This window comes from Hippocampus bargibanti, linkage group LG18, assembly GCF_051943395.1.
Source record: "Hippocampus bargibanti isolate YZ-2025 linkage group LG18, ASM5194339v1, whole genome shotgun sequence".
Taxonomy (NCBI): domain Eukaryota; kingdom Metazoa; phylum Chordata; class Actinopteri; order Syngnathiformes; family Syngnathidae; genus Hippocampus; species Hippocampus bargibanti.
The window spans coordinates 6,756,561-6,767,196 of NC_142751.1; the positions used below are offsets into that span (position 1 = coordinate 6,756,561).

Here is a 10,636-nt window from a genome sequence, read left to right on the forward strand (position 1 = left end):
ACTCTGTGGTGGCATCAGCCATCCACTATGGCATTGTCTGCTGGTCAGGCAGCATCACCACCCGGGACAGAAAAAGACTGGAGCGCCTTGTCAAGCGGGCCAGTTCTGTCGTGGGCTGCTCGCTGGACTCTCTGGAGGAGGTGGACAACAGACGGACGCTAGCTAAACTAAAAGCTATGATGGACAGCCCCTCCCACCCCCTCCTGTCCACCCTGACAGCACTGGGTAGCTCCTTTAGCCAGAGACTATTACACTCGTGCTGCAAGAAGGAGAGGTACCGCCGCTCGTTCCTACCGACTGCTGTGAAAAAAAAAAAAAAAAAAAAAAAAAAACTGGACACTGGGGTGTTGTTGCAATATATCAAAATGCATTTATTGATTCTGCACTATGTACAGTTTTTTTTTTTTTTATGGAACGGTTTTGCACATTTACATTTGCACAGTATACAGTTGACATTTTTATTTTGTTATGCTTAGAATATCTTGTTTTCTATCCTTTCACCCCCACCCCAACCCCATCCCTTTTCAATTGCTGCTGTGGACTGCAAATTTCCCCATTGTGGGACGAATAAAGGTATTCTGATTCTGATTCTAAGAAATAACCAGGATAAACAGGTCGGTTACAACTGGACTTTGTGATACCAATTAAAATGAGAGAAAATGTTTTTTTTTTTTTTTTTAAGTAACATGAATAACCATCAATTCATTTTCTAATGCGCTTACTCCCCATGAGGATCAGGAACATTCTTCTGACCATCCCATCTGAGCAGTCGGTGGGGGACACCCTGAACTGGTAACTTGTTGCCAGCCCATTGCAGAGAAAACCCACATAGTCATGGGTAGAACAAGGAAACTTCATATGGCAGGCCACACTGTGTATATATGTACATATACATAAATAAATAAAATAATTCATTAATTCATTCATTTTCTGAACCTCTGGCCACGGGGGCTGCTGGAGCCTTTCCCAGCGGTCTTCGGGCAGTCGGCGGGGTACACCCTGAATCCGTTGCGATCCAATCGCAGGGAAGATAGAGATGAACAACTATCTTCGCTCACACCCACTCCGAGGGACAGTTGAGAGTGTTCAATTAGCCTGCCAAGTATGTTTTTGGAATGTGGGAGGAAACCAGAGGACTCCGAGGAATCCCCACGCAAGCACGGGGAGAACATGCAAACTCCAAACAGGGAGGCCGGAGCGCGATTTTAACTCATGACCACTGCACTGTGAAGTCGGTGTGCTAACCCCTTGACGACCAAGCTGTCGATAAAGGGGGTGCCGATAAAGCACTGGTCAAACCTCTGGCAATGTTGTTCTCTTCCACAAGGGGGCAGCTTTTGCCTTTTGTCCATGTTAGTGCTTTGTTATCGCTTCAGCTGTTATTAAAGCACTATCTAAATCAATATGTATTGTATTTTGTACAGCCGCCCCATTTCAAACTCAGATAACTACAAACCCATGTAACTTGGGAATTAACTTTTTTGGTGGTGAAAGGGGAGAGTCTAAGGTTTCTAATGCTGCATTGAATGTTTATGTTGTCCTAAAACTCAATATTCTGTGGGTCCTGCAATTTGAGTGAATATGACAAAGACCCTGGCACTGGAGTGGACACATTTTTGCACATCGTCCGGCAGTGAATGAGTTAATTTAGTTTAAACAGTACGGATATAATTTCAATCGAGGACCGTTGAAGCGTTATATGTCGTTGGACTCTAAATAAATAAGCAAAGCAATCACTCATTCCATAAGTAAACAAACAAACTAACTAAAATAAATGAACAAAAATTAATTTAAAAAATCTTGTAGACCAACCAAAATTGCAAAATTTTAGCTTTTGCAATTCGAAAAATTACATTCTTCTATCCTGGGTCAATATAAATGTAATTAATTTCTGGATTCTAACAGCCTTACTCATGATTTTCTTATGAAGGACAGAATACAGATGATGAAATATACAGAGACCTGTCAATCAAAAGTAGCTTCGACATGTTTTAAAAATAAATCCAGAGGGATAAAAACTGTTTTGTGTCACATCATTATTCAGTGAATAACGAGAGGCAGAGTGACACTCGTATTCGGTGACTGGATTGTGAAGGCCACATTCTAATGCTCTACGTGAATTCCAAAGCATTAATGATTGATGGGCACCAAATGCCATCTTAGGGTGTTCCTCATACCAGAAGACTTGACATTTGCAGTATAATAGAAACTGATGGCGCACATAATAGGCAGCTTGCGTACTAAGTGACCAGCTCATCAAGCCTGATGCCACATATGGCAATAAGTGCAAGGCAAGTCCTTCGCACCTACCGGCCATTGAGGAGCTGGACAATTTATACTGTAACCAATACCAATGCACAACAATAAAGGGTCTTGCAAACATAAAATCCAATGAAGATTTTTTTTTTCCTGATTAAACTCATCAAAAATTCTATGACCTTGATCACCTTTTAATTCTGCCGTATTGACATTAAAATCCGAATGATTGTTATGTTTTCATATTGTAGTAGGATTGCATGTACTGGTGCCTATGGAAGTAAATGGTGTGTAATTACAATTACAAGCACAATTGGACAAGAAGGAGAGAATGACAAAACTAACAATGACACCTTATGTCATCCTGATCGATGACAGATTGGCAACACCCTGAATGAAAAAAATCCGGCAAGGCTTGCATGCCTCAAACGAAAATTGAAGGTGACAGTGCCATAGCAGGCACTAGAACATGCTCACATGGCCACCATGCTTGACAAGCACATGCAAAAAAAAATTCACAGTTATGAACAAACAAAGTTGCATTTTCTGTATTGCTGAATTATTTGCTTTCTGCTTTACACGATGATTGAACTCTCAGTGAGATGCAACGCGGCGCATCTTGGCATCATTAAAACTCCAGCTCCTGAAATAAACAATAAAAAATGATACATATTTGTAGGTGTGCCTAATGGTGACTATGTACACTTCTGAGTTGTGTTCTGAAAAATAAAACATTGCAGCCTTACCTGCAAAACGCAGATTGGATCCCTTGTACATCGATGGATTAAACGAGTATCTCGTGTTCTTTAAAAAAATACAAAATAAAAGCTAAATTGTGATCCAACACACAGAGAAACGATTGACAAATTTGGACTGTGTAGTTTTAGACCCCTTTTTGGCAGTAATGTAGCGTGCGTATGTGAGAAAGGGGTTTGGGAAGGGTGGAGGGTTGGAGGGGGCAGGAAGGAGTAACAGTGAGTGAGTGGAGCAAAATCAAGAGGGGAAAGAACAACAAATAACTAATCTTATTTATTACTACCCTTGCTTTTCTTGCCTACATAACGCTTAATTTATATGCAACTTTTTGCTAATCAGGCTTATTTGGACAGCCTGAATTGAAATGCAGTGCCTGCATGAGGGCCAAGAGTTGTGCTTTCTTGTTGGTCTGGTTGGTTAACTGTCTGCGCTGAAGTCAAGGGAAAGAATGCGGGTCCATTAAACACAATAAAGAGAGTGAGAAATACTCAGAGAGAGTGAGAGCGAGAGAGAGAGAGAGAGAGAGAGAGAGAGAGAGAGAGAGAGAGAGAGAGAGAGAGAGAGAGAGAGAGAGAGAGAGAGAGAGAGAGAGAGAGAGAGAGAGAGAGAGAGAGAGAGAGAGAAAGAGAGAGCCCTTGAGTATACGTGAGAGAGATGTGAATGAGTACTAATCTCCGCACAGCAAACACTTGAGTGTCTGATAGCCCTTTATGTATTTCAGTTTTAAAAATGCTTTTCAATTCTCATAAAGTATGGCCCTTTTGGTTTGTGTTCATTTGATCCAAATAAAAAATGGATAAAAATAACAACAATCAGAGATGTGGATGTTCATTTCATTCTTATAGACACTTATACACTAGGATAGCAGGTCAAATAATCGGCATGATCATATTTTGATGTACAATATTTTGTGGTTGTAGTATGTTACACTGCATTGTATTGTAAAGCACTTCCAATGTCCTATTAAATTTATTCAGTGACACAAGTGCGATAAAACCTGATCTGCTGTGTAATATGCCATGCAATCATTTGTCCACCAAAACAAAGATTAAAAATAGTAAACAATCAACGGTAAGCATTGTCGTCTTTGTCCAAACAACATCAACAAGTTGACCTGTCTCTTGTATTGGATCTCAATAGTCCCTCACATTTCCCAAGAAAACTTTTTCCTACAATTTATCACATTTTAGCATTAACAGACTCGTGTTCAGGATCCGAATCAGAAAACCTTTAATCGTCCCACAATGGGGACATTTGCAGTCCACAGCAGCATTTTGAAAGGGGATGGGGTGGCGGGGGGGGGGGGGGGGGGGGGGGGTTTGAATAGATAGAAAAATAAGATATTCTAAGCATAGTAAACATGTCAGCAAACTGAGATATATACTGTAAATGTGCAAAAAAAGTTTCATAAAAAAATGCAGTGAAGAGCTATATGCAGATTTAGATGTTAACAGCTGACACAGAGTTGACTGTCAGCATTCCCCAACTTTTGAAAAGACTTTCACTCACACGAGTGATTGGCGTGCCCGCCCATGCGACTGGACGCCGTTGACAATGTTTCACTGACGGAATGCCACATGGCGAATCAAGCGTTTTTATACTTAGCTTCACATCAGCTGTTTTATAGTCGCAATCAGTGAATGATGATTGGTTTACAGCTTTTTGTAAATTCAATCTGTGGACAGATTGAAACTATGTGCACAATTATTTATTTATTTTTTATGTTTTGCTTTTGCAACATGTTCTGACAGCACCCTATCCATGCATATGTGTTCACGAAAGAAAAAAAAAAGTTAATTAAAAATGTCACAATATGCTGCATTCTTGACTTGTCTGAACAACCAACTGGATTCAGACAGAGTGTTTTATTGTATGTGAGTGTTTGGATTTCCCTCAATGGCCAATTGCTCTGATGTCAGTAGTGGAACTTTGTATGTAAAATAGACACTAACAGATGATGTTGGTGCCGAGGCCAGACACGGACAAGAAGCTCTGCTAGCGTATTTACATCAATTTCATAATACATGTTTGGCATTCGTCAGACTTTCTTTACCTCAAAGTTTGTCAACAAGAATATTTATGGAAGTGGTCATCAGCTTTCAGTGTGGATGTGTGGCTTCACGCGAGCTGAAGTTGTGGCGACCTTCTGCCCTGCCGGCGATAAAGATTCTTTCTATGCGGCTGCCTTATCGGAGCACAGTGCAGAGTACAGTCAGACGCGCCCTTTGGCTCAACAGAGAATTTTGCTTTGAGAAAACAATAACATTCTGTATATTTAAGTCATTGAACAAATAGAAATGAGTCTTGTACTGTCACACCTATGACAGAGCGGCAGTCCATCATTGTCGACTTCTTACAGGAAGTAACAATGTGCAGTCACAAGGAAAGTAATTTGCCTTCCCTTCCCTCTATTTGACAGTTTCAAAATGATGCGAAAATCCTGAGCCTTGGTTACAAAACTGTCATACTACAATTTAAAGTGTTTTTCGCTGGACTGTTTCCAAAAGACTTTGGGTCAGACATGAGAATGTTTGCTGGGATGTTCTCCAAGATCCCACACCAGTCCATACAGTATAACTGCCAAGTGCCCCACGAAAGGTGCTACATAAATCAAAGTAAGTATTATTATTTTTTTAATTATCATTATTAATGGTAGTAGTATTATTATCAAGAGTGAAATGACAGTGCAGGCCTGGGAGCAACACAAGAGTGCAAAAGCAGTTTGAATCATGCTGTTCATACAGAACATACAGTAACAGTGTTGTCAGGGTCATCAAAAAGCAGATATACACAATGACATTTTTTTTAACCACGTCTCTTATATTTGGCTCTTATTTTGCTTTGCAAGTGTGTGGCCTGCGTTGGAGCGCTGCATTAAGACTGCCAAGTGTCCAACACATTCAACTTCAAACTGCACAAACAACAAAAAAGCCATGATGTCGTTCCTCGACGGAAATGGTGTCAGGAAAACTCAGAAAAACTCAATTTAGCTTCCCTCTTCAGACGACAAACTACGATTTTATCTGTTGTTTTCATAGGTTGCACCGCAAACGTAAAGCGTTTCGGTCTGTCCATAGAACGTCTTCAAAGTTTTATAGTCACGACGCAGTCAAACATATAAGTCACGGAAAAGCGGCGACAAGAACTTTGATTGTCGCAAATAAGTAAAAAGTTGATCATTTCCTACCTGTTGTCGATGCCTCTGCGGTGCTGGGGTGCGCACTGACAGGCTGCACAAGTTGGCTTGTCAAGAGTTTGTTTGGTGGGTGGGTCCCAGGCTACACCTGCAGCATTCCGATACAGCGTGCGTAAAGGGCGTGCGTCCTACCCATCGAGGTGTCGTCATGACGCACGCTCAGGGAGTATTGCTCAACCAGATGCCCGAGAAGAGGGGGAAATGGAAGGGCAGCCAGAGTCTATCAATCAATCAATGAATCAATCTACCAACTGTCTGTCTGTCTGTCCGTCTGGCTGTCTATCTATCCATCTGTGTGTCCGTCTATCCATCCACACATCCGTCTACATGTCTATCTGTCTATCTAAGGTGGCAAAAGTACTCCAAGTATGAATAGATGAATAGGAAAACAGTCGAAATGTTAATTCCATTTATTTACCCAAAAATACACAGATTGAAATTCACCTATGGTCGTGAAATGTACATGTTTTTTTATTTTTATTTTTGCCTTGAATGAATGCAGTCATCGTTTCCTTACTTGGCACACCAGAAAATAAACCGCACACAAAGTTTGCCTGTTGTGAAAGTCATTCTGTAAGGATGTGGGGAGGGGGTGATCACTGGACACATTGTTGCAGCAAACTATGCTGTGCTCTCACTGGATTATGAGGGTTGATATGACCTGGATGAGCAAATTAAAGCAACATAATGCACATAGAAATTACACATATCCCCATGTTGCTTCTGTATCTGTATTCTTCTTCTTCATCATCTATTATTATTATTATTATTATTATTATTATTATTATTATTATTATTATTATTATTATTATTATTATTATTATTATTATTACAGGTATTTTATTTTTGTTATTATTAGCATCATTATTATTAGTAGTAGTATATTTTTGTTCGTCACTCTATCAACAATCTGTTGTTTTTAAATTGTCTAGCCTGGTCTATTTTGAACAATGTGAGGAGTAGAACGCAAAGACGTGTTTCTCAAATACTGTATAGGGAATCTGAGTGCAAAGTCACCTTAAAAAGTAAACAGGTAGTCAGAAAATGACATAATCCGCTGAATCAACTCCAGTAACCTAGTTAGGTAATTATGACTTCATGATTTCTCAACGCTGCTTGCTGTATCTTTTAGTACAAAAAAAAAAAAAAAAATAGCTCTCCTGCATCCTCACCAGTTGAGATTTGACTATGAACACTGTCTATGTTTGTTTACATACACACTTGGTTGAATTGAAGACAAAGCAGATGGTGATTCAAATCCTCAAGGTCACAAAAGAATCATTTTCTTGTGTCAAAAATTTGCGAGCGAGCTCCCGAAGATGAGTGTTGGTTAAATAGCAGCTGGTTGTTTTGAGGTTGGCCCGAACATAGGACCGCTTGTGTTGCACATAACTCGTAATCACGCCTCACATTCTTCCATGCACAGTCTAGGAAACACACCCATTTAACAGGTTGGATACTACAGGTATATTAGTCCGGAAAACACACAGGCAAAAGATTGACTGTTATAAATTGTCTTCCAAATTGGAAGTGACGTTGGAGTCCATTGAAGTCACATCTCCAACATTCTAGTCTTGAAACATGTCATACATTCATTAAAAGAGAAAAATATGGCAGCAGTAAGCATAGAAGTCCTCAATGTACATTTTTTTTACGAACATCGTGTCCTCAATAGGGGCTCCACGGCAAATGTGGGGTAGGTGTGGCAGCTTCACGTACATTAGCACGTGCTTCACGTAGATGTGCTATACGTCAACCATTTACAAAGAAAATAGTGAAAGATACTTGAAAGCAAAGTCAAGAAATAAAAGCAGCTTTGTCAAAAGACCATGTGAACGTATAGTGCAAAAACATGATTTTGAAGAACATATTTAAGCAATTTTTTTTGCATAACTTCTGTTGCCAACGTATTCAACTTGTGCACAGCATAACAGCTAAATGTTGCTTCACCATGTCTGTTTTGAACTCTTGGCGCCATGAAGTGACCCAAGTCTTCAGGCTCCAGAGCTTAACTTAATTTATATTGCTTTTACATTTTATTGTTGTATCGGTGTTGAATTGACAACAGATGCCGAGTGGAAATCTAAAGGCCGATATTCTTGGACATGCGTTTCTCGGTCTTAGTGGATAAATCTGTCATCAGTGACGTATGATTCACTTAAACAAGTCAAGCTGCTTTATTGATATTTGGCGATATTCATTTTATCGGTTGGAAATTCAGGGTCCGGTGGTCGGGCGACACGTAGCTACAGCTACCGAAGAAGAAGCATGGTTTATTTTTTTGTTTTGTGTTGTTTGTTTTTCCTGTGTGTAACTCAGCTAAGATGAAAATCGTCTCAAAGTCAAACTTTTCGGTTGGTAAATATTAGTAGATTAATGTAAACTCTTCAATAATTGTAACTTATCTTGAAAGCAGGATAAAATGATCCGAATCACATTCCACACTTTTTTGTGAAAATTAAATTAAATTATGAGGGAGGGGTGTGGTGGCATTTATTGTGTTGTCCTTTGATCCCTAATATGGTACTGCACGAGCCAGTGCATTGACGAAGATGCTGCCGAGAATTAATGTGAAATGCAAAAACACATCGACACCATTGACACTTCATTGGTATGATGTCTGTCATTTCACTCACAACTGTTTCCAATGTTAAAATTTTTAGAAAGTGTGCAATAAAAAATTCTAGTTAGCCCCAAATATGACATTTAAGGGATGTGATATGTTGAATATTGATAATCCTCTCACAGCGATGTATCTGAAGTGGGATTTGATGATTTGCTGGATTTTAAATCTTTTTTTATCGTCACTCTAAGTAAAATATTCACTGTTATGTAATTATGAAGTCTTCCATTGGTTTAAAGCATCCAGCCTCGGCTGTATGTGTCACCTGTTGTTCAGGGTGTGACTGGAGTGAAATTCTGAAGATGGGAGCGTCCTACGAAAAGGCAACCTTTACTCACGCTGATAAATCCCTCTGCTGCAATAACTTACTTGAGATAGGCGGTTGATTCACTTCAACAGTTATGCAGAAAAAAACATCAGGCTTTTGTGCAATGCTGCAAAGTGCTTACTAAGTTTTTTCCTTGAACTTTCAGAAATCATTCCAGGAACAAAACTCAATAATTCAGACTGAAACTGACCCCGTCATGTTGAGGATTTATGCATTCAGCTCATTTCTATTTTGTCAAGTATCTCAGACTTATCAACATTTTTTTTAGGAATTATTTTGAACAAAAGCATATCATCCCACGCCGAACCAAAAGTAGCAAACATATGATCAGTAAAGAAGGCCAGCGGATATAAATGCGAATATAACCAAACGATGACGACCGAGTGCAACAGCAGACAATTGACTCAGGGTTATTTTTATCTGCAGGTGAGCGCAACACAAGAGTATTGCAATTTCATATTTGATAAAACACATGTAATTCACAATATGAGGTTCGTGGTAGGACATCCTCACGTTTAATAAAACATGTCCTTTACTTGACAGAGCAGATACTGGAATGATAAACGGGATGTAATCACCAGTAGGGCAGCCTTATCGCTCGCAATTGGTGGACTGCGCAAATAAATTTGGAAACAGTAGAAAAACAGCAATTCATATGAAAGGTGAGAAGGTCAGTAGCTGGGCGGTAAGCTCAACATGACTCATTCTTTCGCTGAGGTCACCTTAAATTGTAACTTGGAGTGCTTCTGCAATCTTGCCTGTCTAATTCAAACAAAAACATCAGTCGCAGAAAAAAAGTGTTCTGATACAGTTAACTGGCCCGTGGAAAGAAGGGAAGCTATCACAATGGAGTTGCATTCTTATGAGAGCCACCTAATCCAAATTTCTACAAATGTTTGAACGCACTGTCGAGTGTCACTTCTTATCCACTGACGTGGTAGTGAGGTCAGAAATCAAGCCAAAGAAGAGTGATGGGTGACGGATTGCTTGATTGCTGATCTGAAACACACTTTATGCCCTCAGTGGGTTGACTATGGAGCGTTGGTGAGGTGACTGCTAAAAGAAGAGGAACATGCAGGTGCCTCAGACCTGGTAGTGATCACTAAAACTTGCAGAATGCACCGCTAGGACAAATCAGACATGATTAGGTCATATTATACCTGATTTTCACCATGAAACATGCCAGTGAGGAAAACTGCTACTCGACGAAACGGACGACAGTCCCTCTAGCGTTGTGTTTTGTTTTTCCTAGACGTCCTCCATGTTGGATGTGGCAGGAGCTTTTCATCAGTCAATCGTTCAGGGGTCATCCAATGTAAAAATATCCCTGCCTGACCTCAAACAAAAAAAAACAACTACAAAAAAAACTAAAACAATCAAGCAACATTGATGGGCTTCTATCCGTGTGCACTTTTGGTGCACTGTGATGTTCCTTAACTTCCTCAATCCACCACTGCATCAACCAGTTTTAGATAAA

General features: G+C 39.8%; 1 protein-coding gene across 1 annotated transcript in view; it reads right to left on the reverse strand.

The window, feature by feature from the left end:
* The window catches only part of LOC148884403 (uncharacterized), a 46,880-nt gene extending 40,667 nt beyond the window's left edge, over positions 1–6,213 (reverse strand). The window contains exon 1 of the mRNA XM_089020325.1: positions 6,200–6,213. The gene's annotated coding sequence lies outside the window, so the exon portion shown is untranslated. The remainder of the gene's footprint in view (positions 1–6,199) is intronic.
* Positions 6,214–10,636: the final 4,423 nt, after the last annotated feature.